At 38.3% G+C, this 21,464-nt stretch overlaps 1 protein-coding gene and 1 long non-coding RNA gene across 4 annotated transcripts in view; both read right to left on the bottom strand.

Moving 5' to 3' along the window:
- The window catches only part of LOC139132810 (zinc finger protein 420-like), a 35,211-nt gene extending 30,775 nt beyond the window's left edge, over nucleotides 1-4,436 (bottom strand). The window contains exon 1 of one of the 3 annotated variants that reach the window (XR_011552455.1): nucleotides 4,152-4,436. The gene's annotated coding sequence lies outside the window, so the exon portion shown is untranslated. The other 2 variants (XR_011552456.1, XM_070699080.1) reach the window with 2 other exon arrangements.
- Nucleotides 4,437-7,081: 2,645 nt separating this feature from the next.
- On the bottom strand, nucleotides 7,082-12,931 carry LOC139132803 (uncharacterized). The gene is made up of 2 exons (XR_011552447.1): nucleotides 12,673-12,931; nucleotides 7,082-9,597 (listed from the first exon to the last, which is right to left on the bottom strand). It is a non-coding gene; the product is annotated as an uncharacterized lncRNA (long non-coding RNA).
- Nucleotides 12,932-21,464: the final 8,533 nt, after the last annotated feature.

Here is a 21,464-nt window from a genome sequence, read left to right as displayed (position 1 = left end):
TGGACTGGGGAATCACTAACAACAATAAGTTTGATGTGTGAAGCCCCCCCCCCCCCCCTCTTGATTTTAAAAGAAAAGGTTGAAATTGTCTCGTGGAAAATTTCAACGATTTTCAGTCTGTCACTACATACAAGACCCTCTATCTCCATGTGATGTGGCGACTGTGGTGATATCCTAGGTCATAGCGCTTCAGAACCTCTCCAGCACTTTGCTTACAATAAAACGGACAATAGAACGACCCGTATATTTGTACAGTAAACCAAGGATAGTAGGCTTTTTACTATACTCAGTTACATTAAATTCCTCAACGGAGGTACGGTGAAGTAGGCCTACTGTCATACTTTTCTTGCTAAAACAACGGTCCTTGCTATAACTATATCTATAGACGTTCAGCACTGAACCGTTACAGCCAAACTCGTTCCTGCCCTGTGTTTCCCATCAAAAATCGTTTCGGCACCACTCTTTTCCCAAATATTAGGCCAAAAAAAAAAGAAATGTTTCTGGTCAGGCCTTTCTTAAAAACATAGGGCCAAAGTCCCTGAAGCTACTATAGACATGGATACAAAATTAAGTATTTCCTGAGTGTATGAAATTATCTCACTAAGGTCATCCTAGGGACATGTAAACCAAATATTAAAGCTGTCTGACCAGCGGTTTTGAAAAAACAAGCGACTCAACAGTTGACAGAGCTCTGCTGTGTTATGTAGAGAATAACCTTTTGTGACACATGTATTGATGAAGAAGGTGGATATCTTTGATAGCTCATTTCAGGATGGCCTGACCAAAAATGGAAAAAAATTCTGTAAAAATACAGATTTGCATATTTCATCAGACTATATTAGTCTATAATAGCAAATAAATGAGAGTTAATTACATTCTAATTAGAGTAAACAAGACTTGCTTAAATCAAGATTTACGTCATAAAAAAACAGCATATCTGTCAGGTTATAAAGAATCTTGAGCTGGTTATCTTTTAATATCAGTATTTTCATCCTACTAACCAAGCACATTTTAACTTTCAAATTAACATTGTAAGTAAGTTCTGTTGAATAAGTTGAGACTGTGCGTACTCAGAGAAAGCACACTGAAGAGACAAATGTTTGAAACTTAAGAAGTTCAAGGTCATCAAAAGCATTATAAGGAATCATGTTACACTTTCATTGCACTGTTTACACAGATTGCATAAGTGCTATAAATAGCACATGAGGAATCTTACAGCCCAGATTTACCATAAAAACCCTATCACTTTGACCACTCTTTTAATTGACCACTCTATTTTTTTCCACAAAAAGTACCAAGTCAACCATAAATGGAAATTAGAACTTTCTCTACCTCTATTTATTTGACCACCCTATCATGACAAACTATTATGAGCAATTTCTTTTAGATAACATAAATGGTGGTTCAGAATATATCAAAGTTGGGATTCAGGAAATAAGATACCTTTACATGTTTTCATCCTCAAAGATGGTAAGCATTTCACTATGAACTGTCAAAAAAGTTGAACTTTCTGATAATTCCACACTAAAATTATTTTGGCTTTGATGATTTCCTAATTAATTCAATTATCTAAAATCATATCAATTATTTTTTTCTGGGTGAATTGATAGGGTTTATACAGTACAAGCAGTACTGGTACAAGAATTACATACAATGTAAGTAAAACTTTGACCAAAAATGACAAAAAAAATTCCTGGAAAATACACATTTGCATATTTCATCACAATTTGAACAAATCTAAGTTGGGTTATCCCTAGGGACCTGCATACCAAATAACAAAGCTGTCTGACCAGCGGTTATTAAGAAGAAGATTTTTTACCAAAAACACCTTTTTTGGCATTAATTTGCCTATTTTCAACAATATCAAAAAATTAAAAAAATCAGTTTCTCAAAATCATATTTTTAATCTACACAACAAATATCAAATCAGTAAGTACTGCGGTTCTCAAGATATTTGAGTGGACGGACGCCTCACAAACGGACATACATACATACATACATACATACATACATACAGACTGACGACGGACGCCGGACGGATACCCATCCCAATAGCTTCTATATACTATAGTAGCTAAAAATGGTGCGGCGACGCGGATTTTTTTTCTCCTCCTCAAGGGAGGGAGGAGGGTCAGTTAAAGCGCCAAAGCGTAGCGGCTAATTTGCATAATCATTTGCATATCATTAATTTATATTTGCATATGGATGTAAGCTTGCACATGCATCCACACATACATGTACACTCACAACAAAATGCAATGGTAACACACAAGTGTGCAGTTTGAACATCATGGAAACTCTTTATTACACTTAAATAAATCATCACAGTATTGTAATTACAATTGCAATTAAAACAAGATTCAGATTGAAACTTTGAGAGCATGAAATGGTTTGTCTGATTGGAGTTTCATTAATACATATATTGCTAATAAATTGTCAAAACTTGCCAACAAAGAGGAAAATTCACAAGTTTAAGCTTTACACAATTCAAATTTAATTGAGTTTTATATCATTTTTGAACGACAAATACCGCGAATAATTTCAACCAGCGCCCCCCCCCCCCCCCATAACTTCTACTGCCACAGGACATCGTCGTTCGATTCTTGATTTTAAAAATACCAATAAGATGATCACAAGACATGAACTAGGTACGACTAGAATCCCTCGAAAATCAGGTGTAAAATCTTTCAGAGGACGTGTCAGAGTTGCACCACATGCGACGCCAGTATCAATGTCAACACGTTATAACCCGTCGACCAACATGGCCGCCGCCATATTGAAATTTATGCAATGTGAACTCGATCGCGATCGTGATCGTACTAGGACAAAACTCATCGTTGTACAATCATAATCAACCTCACCAGTCAACTCGTTTCTTTTGCGATCCATTTCGTTGATCAAAGCATGGGAATGTGATCAAAGGCCCTGCTAGTGCCACAGGCGTACGGAACGTTTCGTAGATCGTCGTCGGATGGGAAGTGACTGACACTGTGAGGCCGAAGGCCGAACCTCGGGTACTGTACAAGTATTATATATACAGTACCTAGGTTCGGCCTTCGGCCTCACAGTGTCAGTCACTTCCCATCCGACGACGATCTACGAAACGTTCCGTACACCTGTGGCTAGTGCTACACCGCCTACCTCTGTGAACACTTGTCCGCGATGTATACTGAGTTGGTCTTTGTTGGTCGTAATAGTCGTTCTGGAATGAAAATCTGTGAACAACCCAGCCGATTCTTCTATTGTTTTAACGTTCCTCTCAACACTTACGGACAACTTATCTGATGCATACCATACTTCACACCTTCCACCAGGTTGAAAGTTGCAGTGAGCGCTAATGTGTAGACAATGCATGCATCAGCTGGTAGCTACGCAAAGGATGGCGGGACTATTTGAAAGCGTTCGGGGAGAATCAAAGCGTACGGGGAGAGGCGAAAGCGTAGCGGGACCTCTATGGTCTGGGGAGAACACTGAGTTTTACAGTGTTATCAATATAGTAACATTTAAATTGTTCATGCAGTCACTGATCATGTGCCCCAAAGAATTTTCTCTTCAGCCGTTTTGGTTTGGTGTTATAGTAATCAGTATGTAGTTTGCCACAGCCGCCGGCCACAAACAAGGAAAAAAAAGGGTGACGCGCCGTTGTTCAAGTCAAGTGACGCGCGCGCTGACCAGAAACATTTCTCTTTTTTTTTTGGCCTTAAATAGCCATCAAATAGGCTGTTATGTCATTATTTTAACCGTGGTTGCCAAGAAACAAACATATCGCCACGACAATTGCCAAATTTCATCTTACTGTACACCAGACGGAAAATGAATGTGTGTCAAATGATTTTTAGAATGAATACGTGTAGACATGTTATCATTGCCGTCACGTACCCGTCGCGGCAGTTGCAAGTTCGAAGGCAAAGATCACGTGCACGCGTGCGATTTTGACCGCCGCGGTTGAAAGAGTTCGCACAACGTCGTAATTGATAAGGTTCGACGAGAACATGAAGCATGGAAAAACACTGAACTATTGGAAATAGCAGTGCTTAAACGTCTTAGGTGTCGACGTCAGTGCCGAACGACTTCGGTCAGGAAAATACGGGGTAAAACAACTTAGGTCGTAACAGTTTGTACCGAAACGACCAGTTATTGCCTAAACTTACCTTTTTACCCCATCAACAATGAAGAAACCTCTAGTGTTTGAGATGTCGTCTTTACACTGACGAGCTGAACTGAGTAATTAGCCGAACAGTCTTCGACTTTCAAGTGTATACCAGGGAAAACTAATTTCAGTTGTCGATGCTGCAGTAACGGAGGGCAGGCGTGTTTAGTTGTCCCAGCATGTATGGACACAGGCAGACTAGTGCGTGTATGTCAAATGACAAAGAGTTAGTTCGTGCCATTCACTTTATTTTGGCGCGCTCCTTGTTAAAAATCACTGTATATACTGCGTGTTAAACGGTATCTCCATGGGAGGGATGCAATTGTTGTCCTAATGCAGCTATTGTCTTATATCACACCATGACAATATAAATTACTTTCATTGTTCTACAATGGAAATGGCAGCGCCACGCTTTTACTTGCGTGGACATCTACCTCCCACGGTTCTACACATATTCATCTCCCTGCTACTGTCTATAGTTTCATTTGTCCACTCCACTACAACCTTTGACAAAAACATACCGCGTGTCCCGCTTAATTATACACTAAATTGTAACGTGGATTGTATATGCATATATAGATGTGAGTCTGTAAAAACGAGACTTTTCTCACTGCTTTGTAAAAAGAATTGAAAATACCGAAGACCTAGGAGAGTCTTTACTCTTCCGATTGATTGGACTACACTCCGTGTTTGAACAGTTTTTGTCTCTTTGTGTCGAGTCCCTCCAACAACTTGGACCGTGGTTTTAGAGATGTACTGCTTGATAGTGTCTATGGAATTCTACACTCAGACAGCAGAAGAAATGCTTGTCATTGTGAACAGCATCACAACGGAGTTACCTGATCTGCGAATCTATTTTGGCCGAAACCTCATTCACTGTTGAATTCACAATGAGACGTAGATAGTTTTGATCTCACAGGTATTTGGACCTTATTTTTTGCGGAATTGAAAATCTTGTATGTAAAAGAAGTTACAAGTTTTGGGAAAAATTGATATGTTGAGTATACGCGTTGACGTAAGCGAGTGTGGTCGGTAATGAACGCAATATACTCGTTGAAATTTTGGCAGTTCAATATGAATTTAAAACAGAAAGTGACCGAGAGAGAATTTCCCCAGCATATTGAAATTTGGCTTGGCTTGGCTATTTCAAATTGTTAATTGAATCACGGTCCAAAGAGGGACTGTGCACGGTCACTCAACAAAAACTGTCGGGAAACGCTATTGTTAAAACGCGCGAATGGGGGATTAGTTGATACGATGCGCGTTGCGCTGGCGTTCGCTGTTGGTGACGTCAAACCAGTTGTAGCGTCTTTCCAGAGAGTGGGTACGGTGGTGTTTGTCTTGACGAAGAATTAACCCGAATTTACAATAAAATCTCCTGCTACTTCGAAACGTTGGTACATTCTCGATAAGCAGTATTTCATGATGCGTCAAGCATGCAATTTTTTCCTTATCGATTTTTAGCGATAAATCGGCATTGGATATTATACGCAATTGTGTGAAGGCTATTTTCATTTGATAGCGTCTTTCATACGTGTCGGCAGAGCCAGAATTTTTGTTCGCTCTAAACTGAAGAAAAAATCTGACAGTCTTTTTCATTCTTAAATTTCTTCTTTTGATAACAGTACACGTTAAATTCAACCGATGAACCCAGATTTGTGGAGTGACCGTGGTTTTAGAGATGTACTGCTTGATAGTGACTATGGCATAACAGTTGCATTATACACTCAGGCAGCAGAAGTAATGCTTTTCATCGTGAACATGGAGCTCCTGTTTTAGCTCTATGTTTTGAACAACATAAAGGCGTTACCTGATCTGTAAATTTATCCACGGTCCCGTGATTTATCTTTGGACGAAACTTCGTTCACTGTTGAGTCACAATGAAACGTAGATATTTTTATCACACCGGTATTTTGGCCTTGTTTTTGCGGGGTAGAAAATCTCCTGTGTAAAAATGTTTACAAGTTTTAGGGAAAAATCGATATGTTGAGTACGCGTTGACGTAAGTTTCCTGGTCGAGTGTGATTGTAATGTAGGCAATATACTCGGTGCAATTTTCGCAGTTTAATATGCATTTAAAAAGTGTCAGCGAGAGAATATTCTCGGCACATTGAAATGTGAAATTTGGCCTGGCTATTTTAAATTGTCCATGAACAATTCACATCCCAGTCGGACTGTGTCGTCTGGTTACTGCGGCAGTTGTCGGACGACATATTTTATGATATCAAACGGGCTTGCAAATTTTGGATTTGTGACCATACAAGTATACTCCTTCCCGGCAATTAAATCACAAATGATAAATGCACTGAAATTTTCTGTAAGAATTGTCAATATACCTCGTTAATTTCGCTGTCTTTCTAATTGTATAGGTCGAAAAATATTTATTGTCCGAAAACTATGGCAGTGACTATAGACAGTTTGGCAACCGTGACGTGAACCATGAGCATTATCGTTTTATTTGTTTTTAATAGACATTATGCAGTACTTAGGTATCGATTCTGTGATGGTATGTTATACTTTGTATTTCATTTTCAACTCTAGATCTTTCCATTCATCTCGCAAACAAAGGGATTTTCATTTTAATTTTGAGTCACTCAGTAAATTTTTTTTAAAAATGCATTTTTGTGAAATCCGCACCACAGACTTTGCAAACAAACGGCCTTTCATTGTAATGAATTCTGAGATGACATTTTAGGGTAAAGTCGTATTTAAACGTTGCAAACAAATGGCTTTGTGTGAATTCTATGGTGACACTTTACGCGGTAGTTCCACAGCCATAATGTTGGTATATCACAAAAGGAATACTCGCTACCAGGAGTTATACTTTCCTGCTATGTGTTTTCAACGGAAGCTTGAATCAGATGTTTCGAAAGTTTTCAATGTCTTAGTTGTCTCGTCATGCACTCCACCAATGAAAAAAATTCTATTGAGTATCTTGAAAGAGATTTTTATTTCTGACAACGAAAGAAATGTAAAGAAACGAAGAAACGGAAACGTTGTTGACATATCGATTTCAAGTCTGAACAATTTAGTTGCAAACATACATCTACATATTCAACACATAAAATAGAAAAAATTGATAAAAAGATACATTACAGAGTAGGAGACAAGAGTCAAACCATGAAAGAATGACAAATATGGACTCCTTGACATAAAAAAGATATGAGAAAATCTAAGAAAGGGGCAATTGAACACATTACATGCCAAATCTCTATCCTTATTCGTCGATATTTGGTCACGTGATATACATAATTTTAGTGTTGATACAAGCAAAGAACTTATGAAAGGTTGACAGTCTTAGAAACTGTTTACAGACTGGTTGACAGTCAGACAAATATTCACAGAGTAAGTTTTAAAGCATCATCCACGCATGTGCACATTCTTGGAATTGTTAGGAAAACTTGATGTCGTCTGCAACTTAGACGAGTGATAAACTTTTACTTTGCTATTTTTCAATGGGAAAATTTGGGTGGAATGTGCCCATAAATTACAATGACTGGCAATATTCACTTCATAGGATTTAGAAAATGGGAGCTCATGAAAGAAATCAGAGGATCATTCATTTTCAAACTTCCATAGTTATTTGAAGAAACCTATATCATAATATCTACCTTCATAGAAAATTAAAAATATAAAAAAGATATAATACCAGACAAAGCTTTATTTGTATAACAGACACACTTTTCAAAACAAACTGGTTTTATTTGTACCCTTGGTGTGGATGCTGTGGTTTTATTTCATACTTTGTATTTCATTTTCAACTATTTCAACGTGATTCACCTTGCAAACAAAAGGTTTCTTATTTTATTGATGAGTCATCTGGTGAAGTTTTAAATGTGTATTGCGTATGAAACCCTTACCACAGACTTTGCAAACAAATGGCCTTTCGTTTGTGTGAATTCTATGGTGACCCTTTAAAATGTCATTGCTTGTAAAACCCTTACCACATACTTTGCAGACAAATGGTTTTTCATTTGAATGAGTCCTCATGTGAATAGTCAGACGTCCATTCTTTATGAAACCCTTACCACAGACTTTACAAACAAATGGCCTTTCGTTTGTGTGAATCATCTCGTGATCTTTCAAACTGGAATTCCACTTGAAACCCTTCCCACAGACTTTGCAAACAAACGGTGTTTCATTTGAATGAACTCTCTGGTGACATTTAAGGCTTCTGTCGTCTGTAAAACTCCTACCACAAACGTTGCACACAAATGGCTTTTCGTTTGTGTGGATTCTATAGTGACGCTCTAACCTGTCATTCCGTGCGAAACACCTTCCGCAGACCTTGCAAGCAAACCGTTTTCCCATTGAATGAACCCTCTGGTGGGCTTTAAGAGAATCACTTTCTGTGAATCTCATACCACAGACCTGGCAAGCAAATGGTATTTCGTTTTTGTGAGTCATCTGGTGACGTTTTAAGCTTGAATACGACCTGAAACTCTTATCGCATACTCTGCAAACGAGTGGATTTTCAGATAAATGAATCCTCTGGTGAGCGTTTAGATTTCCAATCTTTCTGAAACTCTTACCACAGTCTTTACAAACAAATGGCTTTTCGTTGGTATGAATAGTCTGGTGATCTTTCAAATGAGAATTCTTCTTGAAACCTTTACCACAGACTTTGCAAACAAACGGTTTTTCATTTGAGTTAACCCTCTGGTGACATTTTATGTTGTGCGTCATTGTCGAGCTTTCCTCATGACAAAAACTCTTATAACATATAAGATTCTCATTCAGTTCAATCCTTGTATCATGTACGCTGTATTCCACATGTTTTTCATTTGACTGAGTCTTCTGGTGAGCTCCCGAAAATGCGTGCTGCAAAACACTTTCCCTACACACTTCTCCGAGAAATGCCATGATGGTATTTTCACTTGAAGGAATCTTTCAGCGACGTTCAGAACCCCACCTAGAACTCTTGACACAAACGTTGTTTACAAAAGGCAAGGCATTGCAACTTCATTACCCAGCTACAGAAAGAGCAATCACCTTCAGCAAGATTTCGCATTTGAGCTACCTTGGACTGAAAATGTATGATAGTCGATATGCTTTTCGATAGGAGTACAAAACAACTTACAATCTCCTTTCTGTCTCTACTCTCACTATACAAGAGCCACAAAAGGGTTAGCACAATATTAAGCAATTATTCGTGGCATCTATTGCCTTCACATCGCTACATACATTGACACCCGATGAGGGACATCGAATTTCAAATCTCTCAAGATTTAAATTGCTGCAGTTGGATACATGTACTTGGAAGACACGTAGCTATCCATTCAGCTGAGTCTCTGTGAATTCCTACTGTGGCGTCTGATACGGCTTCTCTTGGTATTTGAAGCTTCCCTGTCTTCACTCGCAATACACGAGGCTTGAACTGCACGGACAAGATGCTGCTCGGAACTACTTTTACAAAATTCACTTGGTACATCCACTGCCAGGATGCTCTGAAAGAAAAAAAGTTTCACATCCTTATAAATGTTTTAAACATGAACAGTGGAGGGGAACTGCTCGACCGTTTATGGTTTAAAATGAGACTGAAGTCGTGCACAGACAACTTAGACAAAAAATTTGTATCCGGAACAAAGGGCCCAAGGCAGATATGCGTGCTATACAATATCTGTCCCATGTTATTTTTTCTAGGGCGTATACATTCCCTCAACTTTTCTTGGGCGTATAAATTCCCTCAGCTTTTCGGAAACAGAAAACAATTTTCAATATACTAAGAGTTGTGGCTAAACTTGCACAAACCGGTTATTATCAGAGGCTTGCTAAAACAAACAAACAAACGAACAAAAACTCCACAAAGTACTGTAGTTGCCATCAACATTCACTTGTTCTGTAGTTTACATCACGGCCTCCCGTGGGTGTAGGGGCTGTGTTTTCATATACCAAGGGGCTGCTCCTTTTTTAGTTCCATGCGTATACGGACCACGAGTGGAGATGCCGAGAAAGATATTTTGGTTTCCATAACCCCGATGGTGATCCTGACTAATATATATATTCATATCACTGAAATATCAGTGATATGCCAATAAGAGTGTTCATATCATAACTGCTGGTGCAGTCCTTTGTGGTTGTGGCGTGATGTGATTGGGCGACTGTGGTGATATCCTAGGTCATGGCACTTCAGGACCTCTCTGGCTTACAATAGAACAGATAAACAGTACGACCGGTATAGTTGTACAGTGAATCAGTAACATTAAAATTCCTCAAAAAGTTTACATTACTATGGAATTACGAGTGAGAACTAATGACATACTTTTCTTGCTAAAACAACGGTACTCGCTAAAACTTTATGTGTACGTTCGGCACTGAACCGTTACATCCAAAGTCGTCTTTTCCGACTCAAAGTCGTTTCGGCACCACTATTTTCCCCAATATTAAATCGTACCAAATAGCCGGCTACGTCATTGTTTTAACCATGGTCAAACATACATCGCCACGACGATTATCAAATTTTCATGTACTGTACACCAGACGGACAATCAATGTGTGTCAAATGATTTTTAGAATGAATACGTGTAGACATGTTATCACCTATCGCGGCACCTGCAGGTTCGAAGGCAAATATCGTGTGCGCGCGTGCGCTTTTGACCGCCGCGGTTGAAAGAGTTCGCACAACGGTTGTAATTGATAAGGCTCGACGAGAACATGAAGCATGGAAAACACTTTGAACTATTGGAAATAGCACAGCCGAAACGTCTTAGGTGCCAGTGCCGAACGACTTCGGTCAGGAAAATACGGGGCTAAAACGACTTAGGTCGTAACAGTTTTCTGCCAAAACGACCAGTTATCACCTAAGGGAACGAGCACAATTAACGGCAGGGGGGGGGGGGGGCTAGAAGAAAAAATATGTGGTGCATATATTTTTTACAGGCCCCCTTACACCAGCAAAAGTTTTAGTGGCCCCCTCCCCCCCCCCATCAACGGCAACAAAATTGTTGTGCCCCCTGCCCAAAAAGAAAGATTACATAGGTACAAAGTTGTACAGATATATATAATCCTTATAACTTTTAATATATATGCTTTAGTGAAAACAACATTCTTGCATTCTTGAAATAAATAATAAAGAAATAAATATATAAATAATAAACAAACAAAATAACATATGTTCAAGCTTTACTACTTGTAACAGCTATTTTTCAGTATTGTGTTGTGCTATTTTAATCTCAAAGAATGATGAAATTACCAAATACCTTATAAAAAATCTACAAGTTCTTTCAGTGCTACTATAGTTGTTAAATTTGAAGCATTGATTAAGACATGGATTATTTTTAATGATGACAGTGTTCACTGCACATCTCCAAGTTAGTCTAACAAGCTCAATATTGTGCATTTCATCATACTCTGAGTAAAATAAGAACTTCAAGTGAAACACACAGAACACAAAATATGCTGAACACTGGACAATGCCACATATTTTAGGGAGTTGAACAATAACGGTCAATTTATACCGAGACTAAATACCAGGGAAATTAAGAAATTTAGCAACTGTACCTTTAACCATCCCTATATAAGAATGTTCAGTTATTATGCTGTGTGTTGTGTGTTTAGTTTGAATACCCTGAAACAAAAGACATTTGGAGGACATTTTTGACAGATTCCTGCACAACCCTAAAGATAAGTGTTTTTATGAGCAGAATTCCACGTAACTTTTCCCCTTCAGTTTAATATAGTTTTACTCAAAAGTCATCCGAACAAATGGTCACACAGGGGTCATGTACATATTACCCATGGTATATATAGAATGAATGCATTGTCTTTTTAATTTCCAAAGTATGATACAGCAAAGAGTAAGAATTTTAGGACAATTTTGTCACTGAGAAGACCGAACTGCATAATTATTTTTAAGTCTGTTTGCTGATATGCATGTTTAGCATTTCATATACCTGTATGTCTATGCTTTACTTCAACTGAGTATCTGTTTGAATGTAAAACATGACCATTGTGATTTCAATGCACTTATCACAACCCAGTGTCTGCCTTTGTATGACTACCCAAGATATTCAATGTTACTCCACTGTAATGACAGTCTGCCATTGGAATAGTCCTCCATGGGCTAACTATAAATAACCCATTAATGCCATTTTTTCTCCTTTTTTTTCAGTATTTTTTCCCGTGTGTCTACTACGTATTCTAGTTCTTCCTATAGCATGATGAAATAACCAGTTTCAACCTAGCCCCTGTATCATTACCAACCATTATTATTGTTGACAAATGAAGTCAATTTCCAATAATAATATTGCTCATTTTACACATAACAACTGCATTGTGAGGTTTAAGACTTGGTATTTCATCATGCTACAAGAAGTTTAACAAGGAACTCCAGCTTTAACAAGAAACAAAAATGCTGAAAAATATTCTCTGTCTGTCATGGTGTAAAAAATTTTGGTGGCCCACCCCTTACCTTCCCTGGAATTTTCATGGCCCACCCCCAAGAACACTCATTTTTTCGTGCCCCCCCCCTATTTTCTCTTCCGGCCCCCCTGTGGATAATTGTGCTCCGTCCCTAAACTTACCTTTTGTACCCCATCAACAATGAAGACACCTCTAGTTTTTGAGATGTCGTCTTTACACTGACGAGCTGAACTGAGTAATTAGCCGAACAGTCTTCGACTTTCAAGTGTATACCAGGGAAAACTAATTGCAGTTGTCGATATTCCTTTCCCAGTAACGGAGGACTAGCGTGTTCAGTTGTCCTGGCATGTATGGACACAGACAGATTAGTGCGTGTATGTCAAATGACAAAGAGTTAGTTCGTGCCATTCACTTTATTTTGGCGCGCTCCTTGTTAAAAATCACTGTATATACTGCGTGTTAAACGGTATCTCCAGTGGAGGGATGCAATTGTTGTCCTAATGCAGCTATTGTCTTATATCACACAATGACAATATAAATTACTTTCATTGTTCTATGATGGAAATGGCAGCGCCTCGCTTTTACTTGCGTGGACACCTACCTCTCCACGGTTTTACACATTTCGTTAGTTTCATTTCGCTTCTACTGTCTATGGTTTCATTTGTCTACTCCACTAAAACCCTTGACAAAAACATACCGCTTGTAGCACTTAAATCTACGCTAAATATTAATGTGGATTGTATATGCATGTATAGATGTGAAACTGTAGAAACGAGATCTTTTCTCACAGCTTTGTAAAAAGAATTGAAAATACCGAAGACCTAGGAGAGTCTTTACTCTTCCGATTGATTAGACTACACTCGGTGTATGAACAGTTTTTGTCTCTTTGTGTCGAGTCCCTCCAACAACTTGGACCGTGGTTTTAGAGATGTACTGCTTGATAGTGACACAGTCCCTCCACAAAATAGTGACTATGGCATTACAGTTGCATTCTACACTCAGACAGCAGAAGAAATGCGTGTCATTGTGAACAGCATCACAGTGGAGTTACCTGATCTGCAAATCTATTTTGGCCGAAACCTCATTCACTGTTGAATGCACAATGAGACGTAGATAGTTTTGATCTCACAGGTATTTTGACCTTATTTTTTGCGGAATTGAAAATCTTGTATGTAAAAGAAGTTACAAGTTTTGGGAAAAATTGATATGTTGAGTATACGCGTTGACGTAAGCGAGTGTGGTCGGTAATGAACGCAATATACTCGTTGAAATTTTGGCAGTTCAATATGAATTTAAAACAGAAAGTGACCGAGAGAGAATTTCCCTAGCATATTGAAATTTGGCTTGGCTTGGCTATTTCAAATTGTTAATTCAATCACAGTCCCTCAACAAAAACGTGTGAATGAGGCATTATTATAGGATGCGCGTTGCGCTGGTGGTCGCTGTTGGTGACGTCAAACCAGCTGTGGCGTCCCCTCAAAGAGTGGGTACGGTGGTGTCTTTGAGGAAGAAATTCAAGGCCCGATAGCTGTATCTTTTAGCATTATTTTTTTGAGATTTTACTTCAAAACTTAAACAAGTTCACGAGAATGTACTCATTGAGGGGTATTTATACAGGTAGAATAAACTGTCCACTGTGACTACATGTGCAATTTTGAGCAAGATAAATAATAAACGTGCGCCCAAACATAAAATGGCGCCCTCATGCAAATAAAGCAAAAACACTGTACGTCGTGCATATATGCACTGGAATCTTCACAGAAACAACAGAGTAGTCCAATATAATACATAGTGCTGAATGTTTTCCACTGTGACACCATATGCTATGTTTCCCTTGTAATATTACCAATTTTTAAAAATGGCGGGAAATCAAAAGAACGGTTAAAATTCAAATTTACTTGTCAAGTTTTTCAGTGATGAACGACTATATCCTTTAAATATGTAGAATTTAAAGAAAACCAGATAAAATAGAAAGCCTTTTTCAGGTCGACAAATTCTAAGAGTTATAGCTACAGGGGCTTTAACCTGAATTTGCAATAAAATCTACTGCTACTTCGAAACGTTAGTATTTCATGATACAGCAAGCATGCGATTTTTTTCCCTTATCGATTTTATGCTATACATCGGCTTTGAATATACGCTATAGTGTGTAGGCTATTTTCATTTGACAGCGTCTTTCATAGGTGTCATGATCAGCAGAGTGTGAATTTTTGTTCGCTCTAAACTGAAAAAAAATCTGACGGTCTTTTTCATTCTGATATTTCTTCTTTTGATAACAGTACACGTTAAATTCAACTGCTGAACCCAGTTTTGTGGAGTGACCGTGGTTTCAGAGTTGTGCTGCTCGATAATGACCATGGCCTAACAATTGCATTCTACACTCAGACAGCGGAAGAGCTCATTGTCATTGTGAACATGAACCTCCTTTTTAGCTCAATGTTTGGAATAATATAAATGCGTTACCTAATATGTAAATTTATCCACGGTCCCGTGATTTATCTTGGGACGAAATAGCATTTACTGTTGAAGTCACAATGAAACGTAGATATTTTTGATCACACCGGTAATTTGACCTTGTTTTTGCGGGGTAGAAAATCTTGTATGTAAAAGATGTTTACAAGTTTTGGGAAAAATCGATATGTTGAGTATGCGTTGACGTAAGTTTCCTTGTCGAGTGTGATTGATAATGTACGCAATATGCTCGGTGCAATTTTCGCAGTTTAATATGCATTCAAAACAAAAAGTGACCGCGAGAGAATCTTCTCGGGACATTGAAATGTGAAATTTGGCTTGGCTGTTTTCAATTGTCCATGGACAATTGAAATCCCTGTCGCACTGTGTCGTCCGGTTACTGCGACAGTTGTCGGACATATTTTGTGATATCAAATGGACTTGCAAATTTTGGATTTGTGACCAAACAAGTATACTACTTCTCGCCAGTTAAATCATAAATGATTAATGCACTGAAATTTTCTGTAAGAATTGTCAACATACTTCGTTAATTTCGCTGTCTTGCTAATTGTATCGGTCGAAAAATATTTATTGTCCGAAAACTATGACAGTAACTATAGATAGTTTCGCAACCGTGACGTCAACCATGACCATTTTAATTTCATTGGTTTTCCATAGACGTTATGCAGTACTTAGGTATCGATGCTGTGGTGGTATGTTATGCTTTGTATTCAATTCAATTCCTTCCACTCATCTCGCAAACTAAAGGATTCTCATTTTAATTCTGAGTCATTCTGTAATTTAAAAACAATGCATTTTTGTGAAACCTTTAATACAGACTTTTCAAACAAATGGTTTTTCATTTGAATGAACCTTGTTTTCGCTTATTAAATACTGAATTTTTCTGAATCCCATATCACAAACTTTACAAACAAAGGGCTTTTCGTGAGTGTGAACTTCCTGGTGATATTTCAAATAAGTTTAACTCCCACCACAAACTATGTAAACATCGGAATGAATTATGGTTATTGGAATGAATCCTGGGATGACATTTGAGGGTAAAGTAGTCTTTAAACGTTGCAAACAAACGACTTTTAGTTTGTGTGTATTCTATAAGACAGAATTCCATGCGAAGTATAGATTTATTTCAACTTCTGCACCTCGTTAGCCATACATCGTCGAGGAAAACCTGCTACATCCATTCCCTATCCCCTTACGCGATAGTTTCACAGCCATAATGTTGGCATGTCCCAAAAAGAATACTTCATACCAGGAGTTATAATTTCCTGCTATGTGTTTTCAAAGCAAGCTTGAATCAGATGTTCCGAAAGTTTTCAATATCTCAGTTGTCTCGTCATGAACTCCACCAATGAAAACAATTGTACTGAGTATCTTGAAACAGATTTTATTTCTGACGACGTTGGAAATGAAAACAAACGAAGAAAAGAAAACATTGTTGACATATCGATTTCAAGTCTGAAAAATTTAGTTGCAACCATACATTTACATAAACAACACATGAAATAGAAACAATTGATAAAAAGGTACATAACAGAGTAGAAAACAAGAGTCAAAACCATTAAAGAATGACAAATAGACTCCTTGACATAAAACTTTGAAAAGATATGAGAAAATCTAATAAAGGGGCATTTGCTCTGAAATCGCAACACATACATCCAAAATCTCCATCCTTATTCGTCAATATTTAGTCAAGAAGTTTACATAATTTTAGTGTTGATACAAGCAAAGAACTTATTACAGGTTGACAGTCTTAGAAACCGTTTACAGACTGGTTGACAGTCGGATAAATGTCCACAGAGTAAGTTTTAAAGCACCATCCACGCACGTGCACATTCTTGGAATTGTTAGGAAAACTTGATGTCGTCTGCAACAGAGACGAGTGATAAACTTGTACTTTCCCATTTTTCAATGGGGAAATTTGGATGAAATGAGCCATAGACAGGTTTTCAGTTTAGACAGGGTTCCGTTAGACAGGTTTTACTGTACACATACATACATACATACATACATACATACATACATACATACATATACATACATACATACATACATACATACATACATACATACATACATACATACATACATACATACATACATACATACATACATACATACATACATGAAGTACATACGCAAAGGATGTTCACCGACTAATAACAATAGCACCCTATACAATACGGAAATTTAGCTCATGAAAGAAATCTCTGGAACTTTCATGTGGAACAAACCTATATCAAAGCATCTACCTTCATATACATGTACAATAAAAAATAAAAAAGATGTAATACCAGACAATGTTTTACTTTGTATAACAGATACACTTTCAAAACACACTGTTTTTTATTTGTACCCTTAGTATGAATGCCGGTGTGGTATACTTTGTATTTCATTTTCAACACTTTCCTCTCATCTTACAAACAAAATGTTTCTCATTTTAATTATGAATCATCTGATGACGTTTTAAACGTCCATTTAGTGTGAAACCCTTACCACAGAATTTGCAAACAAATGGCCTTTCGTTTGTGTGAATTCTATGGTGACCCTTTAAAGTTTCATTTCTTGTGAAACCCTTACCACATACCGTGCAGACAAATGGTTTTTCATTTGAATGAGTCCTCTGGTGAATAGTCAGACCTCCACTCTGTATGAAACCCTTACCACAGACTTTACAAACAAATGGCCTTTCGTTTGTGTGAATTCTATGGTGACCCTTTAAATGCTCGTTTCTTGTGAAACCCTTACCACAAACCTTGCAGACAAATGGTTTTTCATTTGAATGGGTCCTCTGGTGAACAGTCAGACCTCCACTCTGTATGAAACCCTTACCACAGACTTTACAAACAAATGGCCTTTCGTTTGTGTGAACCCTCTGGTGAGTTTTCAAACTGGAATTGCACTTGAAACCCTTACCACAGACTTTGCAAACAAACGGTTTTTCATATGAATGAACTCTCTGGTGGCGGTTTAGAGAACCATTTTCTCTGAATCTCATACTACAGACTTTGCAAGCAAATGGTTTTTCGTTTTTGTGCGTCCTCTGGTGACGTTTTAAGTTTGAGTTCCACCTGAAACTCTTACCGCACACTTTGCAAACATGGGGGATTTCAGTTAAATGTATTCTTTGGTGAGATTTTAGATTTCTAATCTCTCTGAAACTTTTACCACAGTCTTTACAAACAAATGGCTTTTCGTTTGTGTGAATAGTCTGGTGATTTTTCAAACCAGAATGCCACCTGAAACCATCACCACAGACTTTGCAAACAAACGGTTTTTCATTTGAATGAACCCGTTGATGAATATTTAGATTTCCAATCTGTTTGAAACTCTTATTGCAAACTTTACAATTATATGGCATTTCGTTTGTATGAATTCTATGATGATTTTTCAAATGATAATTCGATGCACAACCTCTACCACAGACTTTACAAACAAATGGCTTTTCGTTTGAATTGACCCTATGGTGACATTTTATGTTGTCATCCATGGAGCTTGCCCCATGATTAATTCTCTCATGATGTATAAGATTCTCATTTTGTTCAAACCTTTCATCATGTACTTTACATTGCAAATGTTTTTCATTTGACTGAGTCTTCTGGTGAGCTCCCGAAAATGCATCCTCCACAAAACTTTCCCCGCACACTTGTCCGAGAAATGCCATGATGGTATTTTCACTTGAGGGAATCCTTCAGCGACGTTCAGAACTCAGCGTAGAACTCTTCACACAAATGTTGCTTACAAAAGGCAAGGCATCGCAACTTTATTTCCCAGCTGAAGAATAAGGAATCACTTTCAGGAAGATTTCACGTCAGAGCTACTTGTGCGATTATGTGTAGCTTCTGTTGCCTTCTTATTGCTGCATTGACATCTGTTGATGGACATTGAATTTCAAATCTCCCAAGATTTATATAATCGCTGCAGTTGGCTACATTTACTGCGAAGACACGTAGCTATCCAATCACCCCAGTCTCAGTGAATTCCGACTGTGGCATCCGATCCGGCTTTTCTTGTAACTGGAATCTTGCCTGCTTTTTTACTTTCAATTGCCAGGAGATGAAACTGTTAGGAACTGCTTTTTCAAAATTCACTGGGTATATCCACTACCAGGATGCTCTGAAAGAAAAAAAGTTTTACGACTTAGTGGATGTTGTTTTAACATGAACAGTAGAGGGTAAACCCTCTACCGTTGATGTTTTAAATGAGACTAAACTCGGAACGCGGTATCCATCGTGCAAGACAAGGATAAAAAAATATGTGCATCGTGTTAAAATGTCATCTGGAACAAAAGACCCAAGGCAGATATGCTTCCTATACAATATCTGTCCCTTATTACTCATTTCAAGGTCGTATGAAGTAAGAGTGGACGCTTAGAGAGCGCCCTCGAGCGACGAATCTCCCAGTCCAACATTCCCTCAACGTTTCGAAAAGATAAGACAACTGGTCAAATGCTGACAGTTGCGGCTAAACTTGTGCACACCGGTTATTATCAGAGGCTTGCTAAAAGAAACAACAAACAAACAAAAAACAAAGTACCGTGGTTGAGATCAACATTCAGTTGTTCTGTACTTAACATATATCATGGAGCTAATCCATTTTAGCTCCACGCATACACCATGGAGCTAGAAACAGATCGTTATCTTGCTCCATGCATATACGAACCACCAGTAGTGATGCCAAGAATAATCTTTTGATTTCAGCACATCCCTATGGTGACCCTGAGTATAAGCTTGGTGGAAATATCAGTGATATGCAAATAAGCGTTCCCACATCATGACTGCTAGTACAGTCCTTGATGGAGGGACTTTATATCATCTTTCTGTTTTTCTCTCTGTTACATAACCTTGACTGACAGCAGGCAGAGCTAATATGGTAAATCGAATTGGACATAACGCCAACAGACTACATATATGAATTTTGTATTATGCTACTCTCCCCCAAAAACGAACAAATACAAAAAAAAACCAAGCCATAGTAAAGTGCCACGAACTACAGAGACGCAGAGGTTAAATCCTAGTGTCCGACAACTTGCCACCTCAAAAAGAACACCAAAAATCAATCGTTCCGCCTTGAACGGGCTACGGAGATAGCAGACAGCCCTCCATTGACTAGGGGGTATCACGAACAACATTAAGTTCGATGTGTGAAGCCCTCTCTTCACTGCTACTGTACTTTGAGACACCTTCACTTTTATCAATATGTTCGCATTTGCTACTTTCAGTATGCGCCTCGGGGACAGATAATATTCGGACTCTCAAACTTCTCAATACTCTGAAGTACGACTTGTTGGAGCTCATTTTGAAGCTAGTAAAGTGAAGTTTTTGTGAAAATTCGAAAATCTAATGGTGGCCATTTTGAATTTCAAATGTGTGTAAATTTGAGGAGCAAAATTTGCACTGTGACCCTTGATTTTTGTTCTTGATTTGAGAGAAAACGGTCGAAAGGTTTCTTATGGAAAATTTCATATTATGGGGCGACTTTGGTAACATCCTTGGTCATGGCGCTTCAGGACCCGTCTCTTGGCTTACAACAAAACCGATAAATCATAGAACGACCTGTATAGTTGTACAGTGCACAGTAATAGTCATTTTATTATGTTTATAATACTCAGATACATAAAAATGACACAAAAAGTTGATTTTAACCATGGAGGTACGCGTGAGAACTTAGTACAATGGAATACTTTTCTTGCCAAAGCGACGGTCCCTCCACAATGACCGTACTAAAACGGTTGTTGTAAACGTCTCGGCACTGAACCGTTACGGCCAAAGCCGTTTCAGCCACAGGCATTCGGCACATTTCTGGGATAATAATCATTTTTAATACTGTATGTAGAATATCTATATGACTTGTTTATTCGATAAAAAATCCCGGTAAATGATATCACTGTACATGTCGGCTAGCATAACCGATTGGCTACTGCTGCACAGTGTCAGCGTTGTCCATTGCTGCACAGTGTCAGCGTTGTCCATTGCTGCACAGTGTCAGCGTTGTCCATTGCTGCACAGTGTCAGCGTTGTCCATTGCTGCACATTTTTTCTGTAATATCATGTACCGTGATTGTTTATTGAATAAACAAGGCATGTAGACATTCCACACATTAACTATGTTTATTATCGCAGAAATGTGCCGAGCGCCTGTGGTTTTGGCCCTGGCCTGTGGTTTTCCGGCCCTGGCCCAATGTCGTTTCGCCGTACCACTCTTTTCCCCGATAATCGTAACAGTTATAGACTTGGTTCAAGTCTGTGATTTTTGAATGTTTGAGTGGGGCGAACGCGATGATTTGTCTTCTGTTTTCATTTGAAAGCGTGAGTGGGGTGAATGCAATGAAAGGAGTGAGCAGGGAAGTTTACGGTGAGTCCCCGCAGAAACTAATTCACTGCGCAGACTCAAATGTAACGCATTCAATCGCTAGGAAAACCTTGCCCCTCGGCTACCAAATTCCAAATAGATTTGTGTGAAATAGGAGAAAAACCATATGAAT

The sequence above is a fragment of the Ptychodera flava genome, chromosome 1 (genome assembly GCF_041260155.1).
Source record: "Ptychodera flava strain L36383 chromosome 1, AS_Pfla_20210202, whole genome shotgun sequence".
NCBI classification, from domain to species: domain Eukaryota; kingdom Metazoa; phylum Hemichordata; class Enteropneusta; family Ptychoderidae; genus Ptychodera; species Ptychodera flava.
Note: the sequence above shows the minus strand (reverse complement) of the source record. Positions and strands in the feature narration are given on the sequence as shown.